Below are 18,535 nucleotides of genomic sequence, written 5' to 3'. Positions count from 1 at the left end.
CTTGCAGAGGTGAACATGTAGGGCTGTGAAGGGTGAAAGTGCAAGTAAACAGTGTATAACTCCCAAGTTCTGTATCATCCTCATAATGAGTTTGTTTAAATGTGTGGTCTCTGGTTTAATTTTTTTTCAGTTTGCCATTGTTTGTACAATATGCCTCTTAGTGCAACCACTAGAAACAGAGGAATGAATGGCAGGTTTCTCTAGGCTGTTATGTAATTATTTCTGTGGTAGCACATGTATGTGTTAGGGCTGGAATATAGATGGTCCTGGGTTAGACTGCAGATTGTACAACCTTCTCTTCACTTCTTATGGTCCATGTTTGTGTGATATCATGAGAATGCAGGAAATATCAATTTTGCCTATGCTTACTTTATTTATGTGAAGGTGCAGAGTGGTGCATGGAGTTGTGTGTAGATGCGCATAGCTGTGCATAGCACACTAATGAGCAAGTACCAGGTGTGTTTAATAGATGCTCATTATAGCATGACCAGGTGAATTGCATGTTAAGCAACTAATCCAACACAGTGGAGCTATTAAACATTGTATAAAGCATTGATATAGCCTGCATTCTGTTTTTTTCCTCAGTACCTTAATACCATTGGAGCAGAGACAATGAAATTTTAACTGACAAAATGCTAGGGGTTGCTGCAGCCATTCTACATCTGTATGTGCTAGAGGCTAAAGCCAATGCTGCTGGTGCTGCTGACAATAGGCCTAGGCCAAGAAGGAGAATAATACTCAGGCCCAGGGTACCTTTCCAGGTGCTACATGAGCTGGAGATTGTAGAACACTACAGGGTTGATAGGGACACATTACAAGAACTCTATGAGTCCTATTGCCTCAACTCAGAGCCAGAGCCAAGCAAGGGAACCCATCCCAGTAGAAACTAAGGTATGTGCAGCCCTTGAAATATTAACTACTGGTACCTTTCAAAGACCAACTGGGGACATGATGGGTGTGTCAAAGGCATCAGCCTCCAGGATTCTCCACCAATTTTTGGATGCTATGCTCATGCATGCCAGTGAGCACATATTTTTCTCCGTAGTTCTGATGAGAGGGCCAAAAATATGGAACTGTTTTTACCATGTAGCATTCTACCCTGAAGTACTGGGTGCCATAGATTGCACTCATATACTCATTAATACACCACCTGGTGAGAAGGGTCAAATCTGCATTAACCACAAGGCATACCACTCCATTAACTCATGTGTAATGCCCAGATAATTATTTTGAATGTGTGTGCTGGAAACCCTGGCAGTTATCATGACTCCCATATCTGGCACATATCACAGCTATCCAAATAATCAAATAAATACAGAGTAAAGCTTTAGTCCATGAAAAATAAGTATTTCTAGATAAACAAACCAAGCAATGCTAAAATTCAACAATAATGTTTAATAAAACAAGCAGAGCTTTCAGGTTAAAAAACCCTTCATCGGTGAATAAAAACTTAACACACAATTACCTTTTATATATTAATCACACACAGCCAACAGTTAAATAATTAGCACTTAGGCTAAAACAATCAGGATTTTAAAAATACAGGCACCTGTTTACAGGCACATTTGTTTATATGTCAGAACTAGTTTTAATGCCATTGTCTGGTTCAAGCCTGGGAACATATCCGCACATAAGCGTATAATCCATTCATATTCTTTAATTTCTAGTTTATTATTTATATTGCCCCTTCTTAGATCCTTATATACCCTATCTGTAACTCTAAATTCAAATGTATGTTCATTTCCATACTCATTGATATGTTTTGCCAAAGAATTTGTGTCAGCATTTCTTCTAATTTCTGAACGGTATTCAGTTATTCTCTCCTTTAATTTTCTTGTTGATTTTCCTACATAGAATGATGGACATCTATTACAAGGTGCTAAATAAATTATGTAGGAAAAACTAGGGGCAACATCAATTAATGTGTGTAACTCAGGTAGAAGATACACCAGTTGTCAATAAGTTTCTTTATTTCAGGTGTAGCTCTATTAAAAGTTGTCACAAAACATAGTTTATTTATATCCATTTGTGTATCATGTTTAGCTAATACATTCACAATAGAATTTCTATCAAAATAGGGTTTTCATATAGAAATTGTTCAAATCTAAAACAGAAATTATGCTATAAAGATGTGTACGCTATTATTAATAGAAATGTAGTGATTAAAATGGAACTGTACCTTGTTATAACTGCTGCTGCTGTGATTTTATAAATAAGGATACTTTTTTGTACATCCATTGACAAGAAAGAAGTATATTTTTCATAGCTTTGCAACATTATTACTACAAATATAATTATTTATGAGTATGGAAATGAACATAAGTTTGAATTTAGAGCTATAGATAGGGTATATAAGGATCTAAGAAGGGGCAATATAAATAATAAACTAGAAATTAAAGAATCTCAATAGATTATACACTTATGTGCGGATATGTTTCCAGGCTTGAACCAGACAGTGTCATTAAAACCAGTTCTGAGATATAAACAAATGTGCCTGTAAATAGGTACCTGTATTTTTAAAATGCTGATTGTTTTAGACTAAGTGTTAATTATTTAACAGTTGGCTGTGTGTGATTAATATATCAATGGTAATTGTGTGTTAAGTTTTTATTCACTAATGAAGCGTTTTTTTAACCTGAAAGCTCTGCTTGTTTTACTAAACATTAGTGTTGAATTTCAGCATTGCTTGGTTGACGTTATCTTGGAACACATCACAGCTGTACCAGATGTTTGCTAGGGGGTACACCCACAAGGCCACTTATGGGAAGATGGGATGTCCCTGGAACCGTATCTGATGACATCCATCAGAAGTGCACACAGGAACACCATAATGAGAGACATGCTCAAACTAAAAAGCATGTGTTTGGGGTTTTGAAATCATGGTTCTGCTGCCTAGGTATACTGTATCCAATGGACCACTGCAGTATAATCCATGCACACAAATATTCACAGTATGTGTTGTGCTCCATAATTTGATCCTGTGGAAACAGCTGCAGCAGGATTAACAAGGGGAAGGGACACATCCCCTCACAAACATCTAGGTCACCACAGCCACAGTCAGAGGAGGATTCAGTGGAGGATCTCCCAGCTGCTGTTCCTGTAGGCAGATGTAGGCATGCTCAGTATACCCTTCTTTTTGCTAAGAGACAATGTATAGAACATTCACTGACCATCTAGGGACTCAATACCTTTCTCCTACTCGCATACATATAGTAAAATTGAAGCCAGGCAACTCACACAACTTTTAACTCCCCATGTATTGGCTGTGTACTTCTTGCATCAGACAGAGTCAGCCCTGAACTAAAGGTGTGTTAGCTGCTGTATTTGCAAAGTAAGTCCTGAACCTAGAGTGTATTATTTAATAATATTATGCCATATCCTTGTATTTCCTACCTTAGTACAGTAAGCAAGTAAATAATGGTGGATATGTACAGAAAGTACCGTAACTTGTGACACCAGACATTTATTTTACTTATATTTGTCCATTAGTAATTAATAGGCCTCAGGCATGAAAGATTCACACAGTCACACCTCTGAAGAATACTGATGTTCCATGCATGGCCTAAATTTAGCATCATACCTTTGTACTGGCAAATCATTAAAGACAGACATAAGAAAGTGATGACACACATTGCAGTTTCAGAGTTCAGACTTGGTGTCATAACAGTAACTGAGCTTTGTTCCCCCCTAAAAGAGGAGTGTACCCTTGTCCCTGCCATAACAGTAGCTCAGCTATGCTAACACCAAAAGAACAGTATATATGTATTTATCTCATCCAACCTGGACTTCATTTGTTGGCAACTACATATTATATTATTCCCAGTTATTATCCTCTCGCATTTTAAGGCCAGTGATATGGAGTGGCTTGCACACTTTATGTGTTAGATAACTGATGAATGGTCAAGAAACACAGAAAGGTAAGACAGAGCTGTATATTTGTAAGCATAATTATGACAGGATCTGTGATCACTAACTGCTCTATGTCAAAATATAGTAAAAAGAATCAAGCTGTATTGGTATGAGGGTTCAAATCCTAGCATATATAGAAAATTGTGATGTGTACTATCAGTTTTTTCTGTGCTTTTACAGATTTTGTGTACGTGTTCCTTACTTTTAGTATTTTTTCCTCTTTGTCTTATTTTAATTCCATGTTTGCACATTGCGCCCCATCCCAGAAGAAAGTTTGGCTAAGCTTATCGTGTTTGCACAAAGCACAACAATGCAGAAACAGGGGAAAACCAGATTGCCGAGAAAGCAGATGCCCAAAGATAGAAAAAAGGATGCATTCAATTAATGCTCTTAGCCATTGCTAAAAGCCAGGCCCTAGCATTATCTCTGTTAAAATTTCCAAGTATCTAGTACAATGGTATTGAAGTATTGAGGGAAAATAAGAAAGCAGGCTACATGGATACTTTATACATTTTTTGAATATGTCCACCATCTGGGAATGGGTAATGAAGATGTAGTTCACATGCTTAGGCTGTAATTAGCATTATTTAAAACACCAGTTTGAGTGCTCAGTAGTGAGCTATGTGCAGCTTTGCACAGGTCGGTGCACAGTCACATAAATAATGTAAGAATAAACATAATTTATGATTTTTATCTTTGTTTTCCTGATAGCGCAAAAACAAAAGCAAGCAACATAAAACATGAAGATAAGCTTGTACATCCTATACTTGAACCCAAGACCATCAACACTGTAACCTTACACATACAGGTGCTGCCACATGAATAGTTACATAGCAAGCCTTTTATTGCTGCATTTCCCATTGGTGCACCAAGCACAGCAACATGCAAACAAATTGACATAAAAAAAATGGAAGCTGACATACACCCCTGATGTCTTCACTCACTGTTGACATCCATTAGAAACATAGACACCATGTAGATTCCTACATGAAGTGAACATCCCTGCATGGTTACTCCTTTTTGTGATTCATTGTCTTTACTGATTGTTGGCCTTATTTGCATAATGACCATGCTGACAGCCTGGATTCTACATGGTTAGTAGCCATGTAAGCAGGGCAACTGCACAGGAGTACAATGTTGTACACACAAGGCAGGGTATTACTTTGCCTATATATATCATACAGAACACATCATGCTTACAGTACATTATAATATACTATGTCAACAATATTAAATACTTTAAAGGGCTGCATTATGAACAAGTTTATGATTCAGTTGTTGATGGGGTGGCCAAAGGTGCATTTATGTCAGGACAGTTAAACTCACATTTTTTTTGGAGACTTATTTTCTGGCAGCCACAGGGTGTACTTAGGCCATAATATGTGTTGCATTAACTGTTAAGGTCAATTTTGTACAACTTTCTATACTTTGAGTTGCTCGTGTTTCCTTGTAGACTCCTGTACTTGGACATTTTCCTCGTATACTACCAACACATACACAGAGACTATACGGCTTAATTTTAGGTTGTTGGATCACTCAGTCACATCCATTTGCTTCATTAGCATACATTTCTGTTACTGGTGCTGAAATTTGCATTCCACAAAAGTTTCCATATTTGCAAGTGAGTGCACATGATTGTGCACCCCTACACAGAATTTACTGAATCTAAAACTTGCTGGTCTTGTGTACGCATCATGCCGCAACACGCACATGGTAAAAATGGTTTATTGAATTTACCCAAAAGTGTTTACTGTGAAATCCAGTTCAAAACCTAGAATCTAAAGAGTGGTGCCACTATGAAACAGTCTGTGTTTCAGAGTTTGCCATTTACACTTCTTTGGCATCCTCTATGGTTACAGAGATATGAACATATGTTTGAAATATGTAGCCATAACTTGATTTTCCGCCCATTAGAAGTTACAGTGGAAAGTTTCAGAGTTCCATTGCAGGGAATGACCATGTGCAACATTTGACATTGCTCTACCAGGTACCTATTTAGATCACATTTGATTTTTCCTTAAACCTACCAAATAAATACTCCAAAGCAGTGCTTTTTACAGAGAGTACCATCATTTTTCTCAAACAACACTTATTTCTAGGGAATTAGCTTTTGTCATTCAGATTGCAACACAGACATTTGGCGAGGACCTAAATATCCTTTAGAGAAGTTCTATCTTTTAAGAGTTTTATTTCTGTTTTATTTTAATGTAATCTGTAAATATGTAGCATATTTATGTGCCTTTTGCTAATATCTGTAGTGACTTTTATTATTATACAATATTGTTTTTCTCATTGAAATACATACCACAGAGAAGGGAGTTGTGCTCTAATAGCAGACATGATTATATACAAGGTGTCAGAGCCAGATCCAGAATTAGGCAACCAAGACAATCGCTTAGGGCCCACTGGCAGGCCAGGAGATTAATTTTCTTTTAATTAAAAAAAAAATTATATTTTAAGGCATTCTTTAAGAATTCCCTTTGCATCCAATTGTACAGACACAGAAGGCAAACATCTCTTGCATCTCTACAACTGATTGTTTATGTCTTCATCTTCCATACGTATGGAATCCGAATTCCAGAAGACATTTTGACTGAGGACTATGAACGGGCAAGTGAGAGGTTGGTGTGTGTGTGTGTGTGTGTGTGTGTGTGTGTGTGTGTGTGTGTGTGTGTGTGTGTGTGTGTGTGTGTGTGTGTGTGTATATATATATATATATATATATATATATATGTGTGTGTGTGTGTGTGTGTGTGTGTGTGTGTGTGTGTGTATATAAGAGGGAGGTGGGGGGGTCATATCTCTTGATTGTCCAGATTTTTGCAGAATGTCCCGATTTATGCTCCATATTTTTATCTGTTCCTCATAAAAAGGATTGAAGATGTTAAATAATAACAGACATTTGAGTTTTAGATTTCATATCCTTTAGAAAAATGCATAATAACACAAATCTTGTTATCCTAGCAATTTTCTAAGTTCACAAGAGCTATATTTATAATCTGTCCTTATTTATTTTAGGCTTTGTCCAAATGTCTTGCAATAAGAAGTTGAGATGTGTGTGTAAGAGTGAAATGCCCTAGTTGGGGATAGCAGATTGTTAGTAATTTGCCCAGGTTCAAACCCTGTACCTTAGCTACAGGAAACAAGAGCCTGAATCTTCTACCCCAACTACCAAGCTGCATTGTTAAGGAACTAAGTTGCAGGTGCATTTTTGCAAGGAATTAATTTTAAGTGCATTTTCAAGGAACTGTGAGCTTCAGGGAAAGATATGTTTACCCCTGCTAGTACTAAGTCTCTTTACAATGTGCAATTCTTTTATTTAGCAAATGGTACCACTATTGTGATACAGAATTTTAAAGCAGTATTAGTAGCACAATAGGTAGCATACTTGTATTTTGATACAGAAGGTTGTGGGTTTTACTCCCACAGCATATAGACTGATTGCTGATACTGTGATGTATTTTAAGGGGATGGGGTGCTGCAGTCCTGAGTATGACCTTCTTTGGATGAGATGCTTTGTAACTATGAACCTGTTTTCACTTTGCCATCTATTCCCTATTGCAATATAAAAAGTTTACCATTTTTTATGTAACATAGTCAATTTATTCTCCAAGGGCAGCAGGCACTGAATTTGTAAATGAAACACTGAAATATAAAGTTGTTTGCTAGCAGCAACCTTTTCATTAGTTACAGATCTCTTTTATGTGGAATTATTCAGATGACTTTTACTTCTGTAGAGGTTATGCATATTGACTGATATTGTGGATTGTAATGACAGAAGTTTGAGTGGCCTCTTATGGTTGAAATGTTCTAAATTGGGCATTTTTGTCATTATTGGTTCATATGTTTTGTTTCACTGCTTATTGGAAAAATGTTCAAAATTATAAATTTAAAACACAGTCTAATAGGTGGTGCTGTATTATACAAGGGATATAATTTCATTATGGGGGATTCAATAAAGCCTACATGGTCACAGCAATGCGCACATGGCTGTGAAAGGTTTTAGCTCTGTGTAGCAGCTCGCATTCATGGAGAAACATGGCCAATTCCGTGGCATGCAAATTACAACATAAGTAGCTGAATTGCATGCTAGTTAAGCAAACCAACATGGTGGAGTGATTCGACAAGCTGTAAAGCAACCATGTAGACTCCATGCTCGTGTTGCCCATGTATTCAAAAACTTTTCAAATACGGCCATGGAAAGGAGTCTATATGGAAACAAGAGCAAGTAAATATTATTAGATGTGTACAGAACTGACCTTAACATGTAACAGTAGACATATTATTGCATTATTAGACAGGGTGGATGCTACAAAAGTAGAGTAACAATAACAACAATCCTTCTTAAATGCCATGACATAAGTGCAGCTTCACTCCCCCACCCCCAAATAAAGATTATACCCATAACTAATGTAGACAGCTAAAAGTGTAAACCCCATGAACCAGACTATTCATACTGGCATGTAAGCATATGCAGTATGTAGTTGACAGAATACAGTCAAATGTTATCAAAACCTGTATTCCTCTGTGCAGATATATAACAAATTATACCATGACCCCCCCCCCCAAAACGTGCACGCTGATTGGCCAGCGTGCACATTGTAAATCGAGTTATACTAATGGAAAAAGGTCCGGTCGCCCGGACTTTTTTCCATTAGTATAACTCTACTTTTAAAACACTGTCTCGCTATGTTAAATGGGTTTAACATAGCTGAACAGCTTTAAAATAAGCAACGGAGATCTCCGTTGCTTATTTTAAATCTGTCTCGCTATGCTAAACCCATTTACCATAGCGAGACAGGTTTTAAAAAAAAAGCAACGGAGAAAGCAAGATCTCCGTTGCTTTTTTTACTGTTTCGCTATGTTAAATGGGTTTAACATAGCGAGACAGTTTTAAAATAAGCAATGGACATCTCCGTTGCTTATTTTAAAACTGCCTTGCTATGTTAAACCCATTTAACATAGCGAAAACAGTAAAAAAAAAGCAATGGAGATCTTGCTTTCTCCGTTGCTTTTGCCCACAGCTCTGATGTACTGCGCAGGCGCGCAGTACATCAGAACTGCCGCGGATGCCAGACATCTGCGGAAGGGCAGTAAACAGGCATTATACTATGCCATTATTTAAGAAAAGTAATAGTTTCTTTTCTTAAATAATGTCATATAATAGCAATAACCACTTCTGGTGTGGGTAATGTATTTACCCACGGTTGGCTTTGTTTGGTCCTCGGCTTCCCTCAGGACCAAACCACGCCAACCGTGGGTAAATCCAGCATTACCCACACCCAGGCGTGGGTTATTGCTATAATAATACCCCTCCCTTGTGTTTACAACATTGTGCTCCCCTTCAGTTTCCCTGCCTACATGATTACCAACCTTATAGATTCAGGGCTATCAGCATGGTGAAGATGCAAATGAGTTCAGAACTCATTAGAACTGCTAAATCGCAAAAAAATGTAACTGTGTAGGGATGTTCACTTCATGTAGGCACTTCCACAGTGTTTGTTTTCAATGGATGGCAACAGTGAATGATAACATCAGGAGTGTTTGTCAGGTTACATTTACAGAGGTGTACATGTATGTCTGTGAAGGGTGAAAGTGCATGTAAGCAGTGTACAGTGAACAAGTTCTGTTTCATCCTCTTTATTTTTTGTTAAAATGTGTCAGCTCTGTCTACTTAAAGTAATTTGTTTTATTTTTGTCATTGTTGGCATGATGTGGAGCTTAGAGCAATCACAGGAAATGGAGGAATGAATATCAAGTTTCTCTGTGCTTGTCATGTAACTATTCCTGTGGAAGCACGTGTATGAAAAGGATTGAAGTTGTTAAATAATAACAGTCTGTTCTAGTACAGGGCATGCAACCTTTCCTTCACTTTTTGTGCTCCATGTTTGCATAATATATCACTGGAACAGAGGACATCACAGAAATGCAGAATATATGAAAGTGGTGAAATAGGGAGCAAGCAGGGGGAAAAAATGAAAACAGAGCAGGAATGTGCAGGAAGGATGTAGGAAAGAAGAATAACTATTCATTTCTTCACCAGTAAAAAATGATGATATATGCAGAATATTAGCTGAATTTGGACTGTCACCTCCAGTGAGAGGGGGACCACAACACAAGCATGTTGTATAGCCAACTGGACTGAAATAAGGGTGTCAAGAAGTTATGTGTTCAAAATGGAGAGCAATGTATGAGACAATTTTTTTTTGGGGGGGGGGGGCAGGTGCCTATTTCTTTTTTGAGAGTGAGAGGAATGTTGGGGAAGGGATGTAGGTATTTCTGGGCCAGGTAAGTTTAGTAGGCGAGGAAGCAATTGCAGACAGACATGACATGCAAGACAAGACACAGGGATGGTGAAAGACACAGAAAGTGGGTGAACACCATGTTTGGGGTAAGGGTGGGGATATTGAGGACCCATGGAATTCCAGCTGGGTGACAGTGACAATCAAGTCCTCACACACTGGACTGTCACCATTGTCATCTCACTGCACTGATGGCTGCAGTGCCTGATGTCTGCATCTCCTTCTCATGTTATTTAGTACAATGATGGAGAGCAGCGTCTCCATCCGGTGTAGGTGTGCACCAACAGTGCAGCTCACAGTCATAAGCACCAACCCTGCTAGTTCTTCATGAGTGACAAAATCACCACCTCCACCACTGCTCCCAAAGGGAACCACTGGCCTATCCTGTGGGGCAGAACAACCTGACAGCCCAGGTAGTGCAGGGGCAGCAGAGACGGTGCTGCCAAGTTGTGCACTAGACATGCTGGACAGCGGTGCCATAGCCAGTGGAGTAGGGACAGGAAGATCCTGTGAGACAGACCTACCCCACTCTGCTGTGGGGCTAAAAGGTAAAGAAAAGAAAAAACACATTTTAAATAAGTGGGGAGATAAGATTTTGATGAGAAAAAAAGGATAACATTAGTAATTCATATGTGACATACAAAGCATTGATACAATTATTTGATTGTATTCTGTTACCTTTACTTTCAAGACTACAAACTCCTAACAAATTTATTTATTACTTATAAGACTACCCAGTTCATAACACATGCACAATATAGTACAGATTGCAGCAAGCAATCCTTGATGTGTGCATATATTGCACATATGCATGTCCACATTATACTGATTACAGTTTACAGTAAGCCATTTGTGCCACTGATATAAAGATCTGAAGTTACATTGCAATAATGATGAAAACTTAACAGTATTGTATATTTGGGAAGTGTGGTTTTTGAACCCACAACCTCTGACTACTCTCTAATACTGCATTGTTAATTTGTCCTAAAGACTAATGCATGCATTGTTTCCTTTTACAGTTGAGAGATGCATGCTCACTGTTATTTGAGAATATGAACTGTTGCTTTGTGCTACAGACTAAAGCACGCATGCATTATTTTACAGTTGAGTTATGCATGCTCAATATGATACAGTTGTATTAAATACTAAACAAGCTGTCTTTAACTTTTAATGTTACAATAACAGCACTGTTCTGGTGCCTACATACCACATGCTTCTCTCATACTTGCCAGTCTCATGGCCTGGGACCTAACATTCAAAGCTCTTTACTGGCATCTCTGAAACAACACAACAAAACAGAATACCATTACGAATACCAGTCTTGATATATTCAGTTTTTAACTCTAACAAGAAGTCACTGTAATTGATACTTACACATCTCTGGAGTGTCCCCAGTCCTAAATTCCCTGATCCAATGGTCAGGGGTATCCATCTTCCTCCTCCTGAGGTCATTGAAGTGGTGTCACCATTGATCACCATTATAGGGGATACCTGTAGCACTGGTCAAAGCCCTCACAACCCTATTCCATGAGTCAGATTTGTATTCTGAGCCTAAATAGTCCTGCTGTGGTAGCCGACACCCATTCTGCTTAACTAGGAGTCCAGCAAGCACTTTGGACTCCTGCACACCCACCTCTGAGCTGTGAAGTGAAGTTTTTTCAACACATACATCAGATATGACTACCAGCGATCAAGCCAGATGTAGAATGAGGTTTTTCCCACCAACTGCATTTTGTATCTTGACGTTTTCCCACCAATTCCAGTTATCGTGCATTTACTAGGTGTGTGCAGTGTTTGAAAATGATGAGAGCAATGCTTACCATCGCATAAACACAGTGCTTTGGTTCTCTGCTTCCACTGTTTGCACTATGCAAGGCATCATGCAAGCAGCAGCCAAAAAAAAAATTAAATGAAGAAAACTAAAGAAAGGAAAAAACAAATGCCATGCTGTCATCAATCTTTGAGCAGAATCAGTACTATCTGTGTCATAGCTCTCAACCTTCTATCTCCGAAATGAGGAACAGTAGCACTCATAATGTGTAACAAATAGGAAACATGGAAAACATACTAACGGTTTACTAACATCTTAAACTAGGAAGGTTATATGATGGTTAAAATGTGCTGGTTTACTTACATAAAAGATATTTTAATGAATTAATGTGATTAATTTCTATTTACCCTGCATATCAGTTAAAACTTTCATAACACTGGGTGCATGACAGACCCTTTCAATGTGGAACTTCATGCAATATGAACTTTTTAAGATGCCAAATGTGGTACACAAGCGGTATGATATGTGTCTTCCTGGTGGTCATAGTAGCATTTCGCTAATTTTGCACACATGAGCTGCTGTGATTTACACAGTATTTCTGTCTCTGTTCCCTTGCAAGCTTTTGTAGCCAGCATCCTTATATAGAAACTCAATCTGCATCCACCTAAGGGGTTTTGTGGCCAGCAACACTGCACCTCATTAATATGCATGGTGTAATGCCTCGTGATGAGAAACATCACATCCATGGTAACACTCTATTTAGGCTCTGGACGAAGCCAACACAGAGGTTATTTAATCCTGGGGGTTATATATTATAATTTAATACAATCAGGAAGGTGAATCAAAGAACATTTGCATGGTCCTAAAAATGTATGCATGGGGATTGTGATTTGAAAACAGCACAAATGTACACTTAATCCACCACAAGCTCAGCAGATCCTGCCTATGTGCCCTGCAGAGACCTACAATGCCAGAAAGGCAAAAGGAGAGACTTTGGAGTGTTTAAGTACCATTTTTTTGGTTTTCTTGTTGTTTACTGCTATTTCTGCCTAAACGCTTGTTTTCTGGTATTTATTGATTCTCAAAATGCCCATTTTATACTGAAAATTGCATTTACTTGTGCCTGCACTTTAAACAAATCATTTTTGCTGTAAATTGCATTTTTTAATTGTCTCTGGCTTTCCACTCACGTGCGACAGCCATTACTGCACTGTAAAAGTTGTTTCTTTCTACTGCATTTACTGAAAAAAAAATCTCGCTATTTTCCCATCTTACTAAGCTAGAAAAGTCCAGTTTCAGATATCTGCTGATACCTGGACTGTGTTTGAGCTTCTGTGTTGGCCATACCTTATTTGAGCAAAAAGGAAGTTTCTTTGTTCACCAGTGAGAGTGGGGAGCTCTGAACAACCTACTTGTCCTTGGAGAAGTGGTTTCTGTCCAGAAACTGTAGTTATATTAGCCGTTTTGGACTAATTTCTATCTCTTTAATCTTTCTGATATAAAAAAACGCATTTGCATGGTTTTTCCATCTGTATAAGCTCAGCAGATCCTGCCCAGGTGTCCGGCAGAGACCTACAATGCCAGAAAGGCAAAAGGAGAGACTTTGGAGTGTTTAAGTACTATTTTTTGGTTTTCTTGTTGTTTACTGCTATTACTGCCTAAACGCTTGTTTTCTGGCATTTATTGCTTCTCAAAATGCTCATTTTATACTGAAAATTGCATTTACTTGTGCCTGCACTTTAAACAAAAATTTTTTTCTGTAAATTGTATTTTTTAATTGTCTCTGGCTTCCCACTCACATGCGACAGCCATTACTGCACTGTAAAAGTTGTTTGTTACCTGTTTCTACTGCATTTACTGTAAAAAAATAAAAAAGAAAGAAATCTTTCCCTTTTCCCACCTTACTAAGCTAGAAAAGTCCAGTTTCAGATACCTGCTGATACCTGGACTGTGTTTGAGCTTCTGTGTTGGCCATACCTTATTTGGGCAAAAAGGAAGTGTCTTTGTTCACCAGTGAGTTTGCGGAGCTCTGAACAGCCTACTTGTCCTTGGAAGAGTGGTTTCTGCCCAGAAATTGTAGTTTTATTGGTTGTTTAGGGCTAATTTCTATCTCTTTAATCTTTCTAATATAAAAACCGCATTTGTGCAGTTTTTGCATCTGTATAATCTCAGCAGATCGTGCCCAGGTGACCTGCAGAAACCTACAATGCCAGAAAGGCAAAAGGAGATACTTTGGAGTGTTTAAGTACCATTTTTTTGTTTTCTTGTTGTTTACTGCTATTTCTGCCTAAACGCTTGATTTTTGGTGTTTATTGCTTCTCGAAATGCTCATTTTATACTGAAAATTGCATTTACTTGTGCCTGTACTTTAAACAAATAGTTTTTGCTGTAAATTTTATTTTTTAATTGTCTTTGGCTTCCCATTTACGTGCAACAGCCATTACTGCACTGTAAAAGTTGTTTGTCACCCATTTCTACTTCATTTACTGAAAAAACAAAAAAAAAACAAAAAAAAAAAAGTGCTATTTTCCTGCCTTAGTAAGCTAGAAAGGTCCAGTTTCAGATACCTGCTGAAAGCTGGACTGTGTTTGAGCTTCTGTGCTGGCCATACCTTATTTCGGTAAAAAGGAAGTTTCTTTGTTCACCAATGAGAGTGCGGAGCTCTGAACAGCCTACTTGTCCTTGGAGGAGTGGCTTCTGCCCAGAAACTGTAGTTTTATTGGCTGTTTTGGGCTAATTTCTATCTCTTTAATCTTTTTGATATACAAACTGCATTTGCGCAGTTTTTGCATCTGTATAAGCTCAGCAGATCCTGCCCAGGTGTCCGGCAGAGACCTACAATGCCAGAATGGCAAAAGGAGAGACTTTGGAGTGTTTAAGTACCATTTTTTGGTTTTCTTGTTTACTGCTATTTCCGCCTAAATGCCTGTTTTCTGGCATTTATTGCTTCTCAAAATGCTCATTTTATACTGAAAATTGCATTTACTTGTGCCTGCACTTTAAACAAATCGTTTTTTCTGTAAATTGTATTTTTTAATTGTCTCTGGCTTCCCACTCATGTGCAACAGCCATTACCACACTGTAAAAGTTGTTTGTTACCTGTGTCTACTGCATTTACTGAAAAAAAAAATCTTTCTATTTTCCCGCCTTATTAAGCTAGAAAAGTCCAGTTTCAGATACCTGCTGATACCTGGACTGTGTTTGAGCTTCTGTGTTGGCCATACCTCATTTGGGCAAAAAGGAAGTTTCTTTGTTCACCAGTGAGTTTGGGAAGCTCTGAACAGCCTACTTGTACTTGGAGGAGTGGTTTCTTCCCAGAAACTGTAGTTTTATTGGTCGTTTTGGGCTAATTTCTATCTCTTTAATCTTTTTGATATAAAAACCACATTTGCGCAGTTTTTGCATCTGTATAAGCTCAGCAGATTGTGCCCAGATGTTCTGCAGAAACCTACAATGCCAGAAAGGCAAAAGGAGAGACTTTGGAGTGTTTAAGTACCATTTTTTGGTTTTCTTGTTGTTTACTGCTATTTCTGCCTAAACTCTCGTTTTTTTTGGTGTTTTTTGCTTCTCAAAATGCTCATTTTATACTGAAAATTGCATTTACTTGTGCTTCCACTTTAAACAAATCGTTTTTGCTGTAAATTGTATTTTTTAATTGTCTCTGGTTTGCCACTCACGTGCGACAGCCATTACTGCACTGTAAAAGTTGTTTGTTACCTGTTTCTACTGCATTTACTAAAAAAACAAAAAACAAAACAAAAAAATCTTGCTATTTTCCCACCTTACTAAGCTAGAAAAGTCCAGTTTTAGATACCTGCTGATACATGGACTGTGTTTGAGCTTCTGTGTTGGCCATACCTTATTTGGGCAACAAGGAAGTTTCTTTGTTCACCAATGAGAGTGGGGAACTCTGTACAGACTACTTGTCCTTGGAGGAGTCGTTTCTGCCCAGAAACTGTAGTTTTATTGGCTGTTTTGGGCTAATTTCTATCTCTTTAATCTTTCTGATATAAAAAATGCATTTGCGCGGTTTTTGCATCTGTATAAGTTCAGCAGATCCTGCCCATGTGTCCTGCAGAGACCTGCAATGCCAGAAAGGCAAAAGTGGAGACTTTGGAGTGATTAAGTATCATTTTTTGGTTTTCTTGTTGTTTACTGCTATTTCTGCCTAAACACTTGTTTTCTGGCATTTATTGCTTCTCAAAACGCTCATTTTATACTGAAAATTGCATTTACTTGTGCCTGCACTTTAAACAGATAGTTTTTGCTGTAAATTATATTTTTTAATTGTCTCTGGCTTCCCTCTCACATGCGACAGCCATTGCTGCACTGTAAAATTTGTTTGTTACCTGTTTCTACTGCATTTACTGAAAAAAACAAAAAAAAAATCTTGCTATTTTCCTGCCTTAGTAAGCTAGAAAAGTCCAGTTTCAGATACCTCCTGATACCTGGACTGTGTTTGAGCTTCTGTGTTGGCCATACCTTATTTGGGCAAAAAGGAAGTTTCTTTGTTCACCAGTGAGAGTGGGGAGCTCTGAACAGCCTACTTGTCCTTGGAGGAGTGGTTTCTGCCCAGAAACTGTAGTTTTATTGGCCATTTTGGGCTAATTTCTATCTCTTTAATCTTTCTAATATAAAAAACGCATTTGCATGGTTTAGCGTGCCGGACAGCGCCGGTTAGCTAAGGTTAAACTATTCCCGGCTCCACAAGGTCTACTCTTTAGTTTTTCCCTAAGAACTAGACAAACATTCAACTCTAGCACTCAAACCATTCATTTTACAGCCCAGCACTTGCTTAAAACTCATAACAAGCACTAACTACCCCTAGCACTAGCCCCCTTATACTGTCCAGAAGGGCAAGGCTCTCTAATTCTCCCCACCAGTCAATCAGGAAAACAGATGACTCTACCTATTCAGGCATGTCCAAACAGCAGTTTCCAGTGTACTCTCCAGTCCAACTGGTGAATTTGGGCATTTTGAGGCAATATTACAACTGTCTCATATACACAGACAACCCTCTCCTCCTACCACCAAACACTAATATATGCGAGGGATGCAATTATACAGCCAGACTGGAGGCAAAGCACTCTCAACCCATGTATGGAACTGACAGTCAAGAGGAGAGGGGTAATACTTGCAACACACCACCAGTCTTACATATACTTAACAAACCAACACAGGCAAATAACACACATAAATACACGAAAACATACTTGGAGGCCCTAAATAAAAATCTGCAAAAGCAACAGAGACCTCCAAAGCAGACACCCAAGCAACCTCCACAACCCACCACCAACCACGAAACACATACTTCACATAATCAGTGTTTCACACAATCACAGTCCTTAAGGCAAAATAACATACCCAACACACTAGTAATAGGTGACTCTATAGTCAGTCACACTGATGTCCCACTAACTAGGCTGGACAAGGAGAAGGTTACAGTTAGCTGCCTGTTGGGCGCCAGGATCCGCCACATAACACAATCACTCAGGTCACTTCAGAACAAGTACAAATACAACTCTCTCATTGTACATGTTGGTGTGAATGACCTGAGATGTACCTCCCTGGACTACACGAAAAGAGACATGGAAGAGCTCTCTGATCATGTAGCCCAAGCAGGTATGACCCTGATCTTGAGTAGCATCCTGCCCTCAACACGAATCATGCCACAGTACAAAGAAAAAATTATCAATTTCAACAAATGGCTAAGTTTTTGATGTCATTCAAAGGGGATCCAGTATCTGTCTGCCTGGGATGACATGCTTGACAAGCCACATTGCTTCGCAAGAGATGGCTTGCATCTGTCACCCTTAGGCTTTCAAATACTGGCAAAGGCTCTTGCCACCCCCATAGTGCCTTTTTTAGGCAAGGCTCAAAAGACAAATCCACCACCGTACATAGCACAAGAAACCAAAAACTGAGGGTAATGCTACTCAACGCCAGAAGTCTAAACCTCAAAATGCATGCACTTGAGGCACTCCTCAGTATGGAGAACATTGAAATCTGTGCAGTAACATAAACCTGGTTTAAGGCTCCAGAGAGCACCCCAGCACTACCAAGCCTTAATTCATACTATACCTTTCGGCCACACAACCCGGACCGAAACACAAAAGGCGGGTGTCTATCCATTTTCATCAAGGATACTCACACCTCCAGGTTAGTGGTGCAGCATGATGCATCAGAGATCATCCAAGTGCAACTAACAAAGGGCAAAACTGCAATCCAAATTGTAGCTTATTACAGATCTCCCATCTTGACCCAGGACCCCCATTCCGCATTTCTGGAGACACTGGGAAATATGAAGGTCCTACCGAACACCATAATACTGGGTGATTTCAACTACCCAAACATTAACTGGGAGAACTATTCAAGTACTAACTCCCTTGCCCAACACTTCTTAGAATTTATAAACTTGAATGCCCTGGATCAACTGGTCAACACCCCCACCAGAGGGAACAACATATTGGAACTGGTCATCACCAACATGGGCGACCAGTGTTCCACACCTGATGTCAACCCTTCGCTGGTTAGATCAGAACATAGACTAATC

The sequence above is a fragment of the Protopterus annectens genome, chromosome 10.part0, assembly GCF_019279795.1.
Source record: "Protopterus annectens isolate FY-2018-M chromosome 10.part0, PAN1.0, whole genome shotgun sequence".
In the NCBI taxonomy this organism is placed as follows: Eukaryota; Metazoa; Chordata; order Ceratodontiformes; family Protopteridae; genus Protopterus; species Protopterus annectens.
This window is presented reverse-complemented; position numbering follows the sequence as displayed.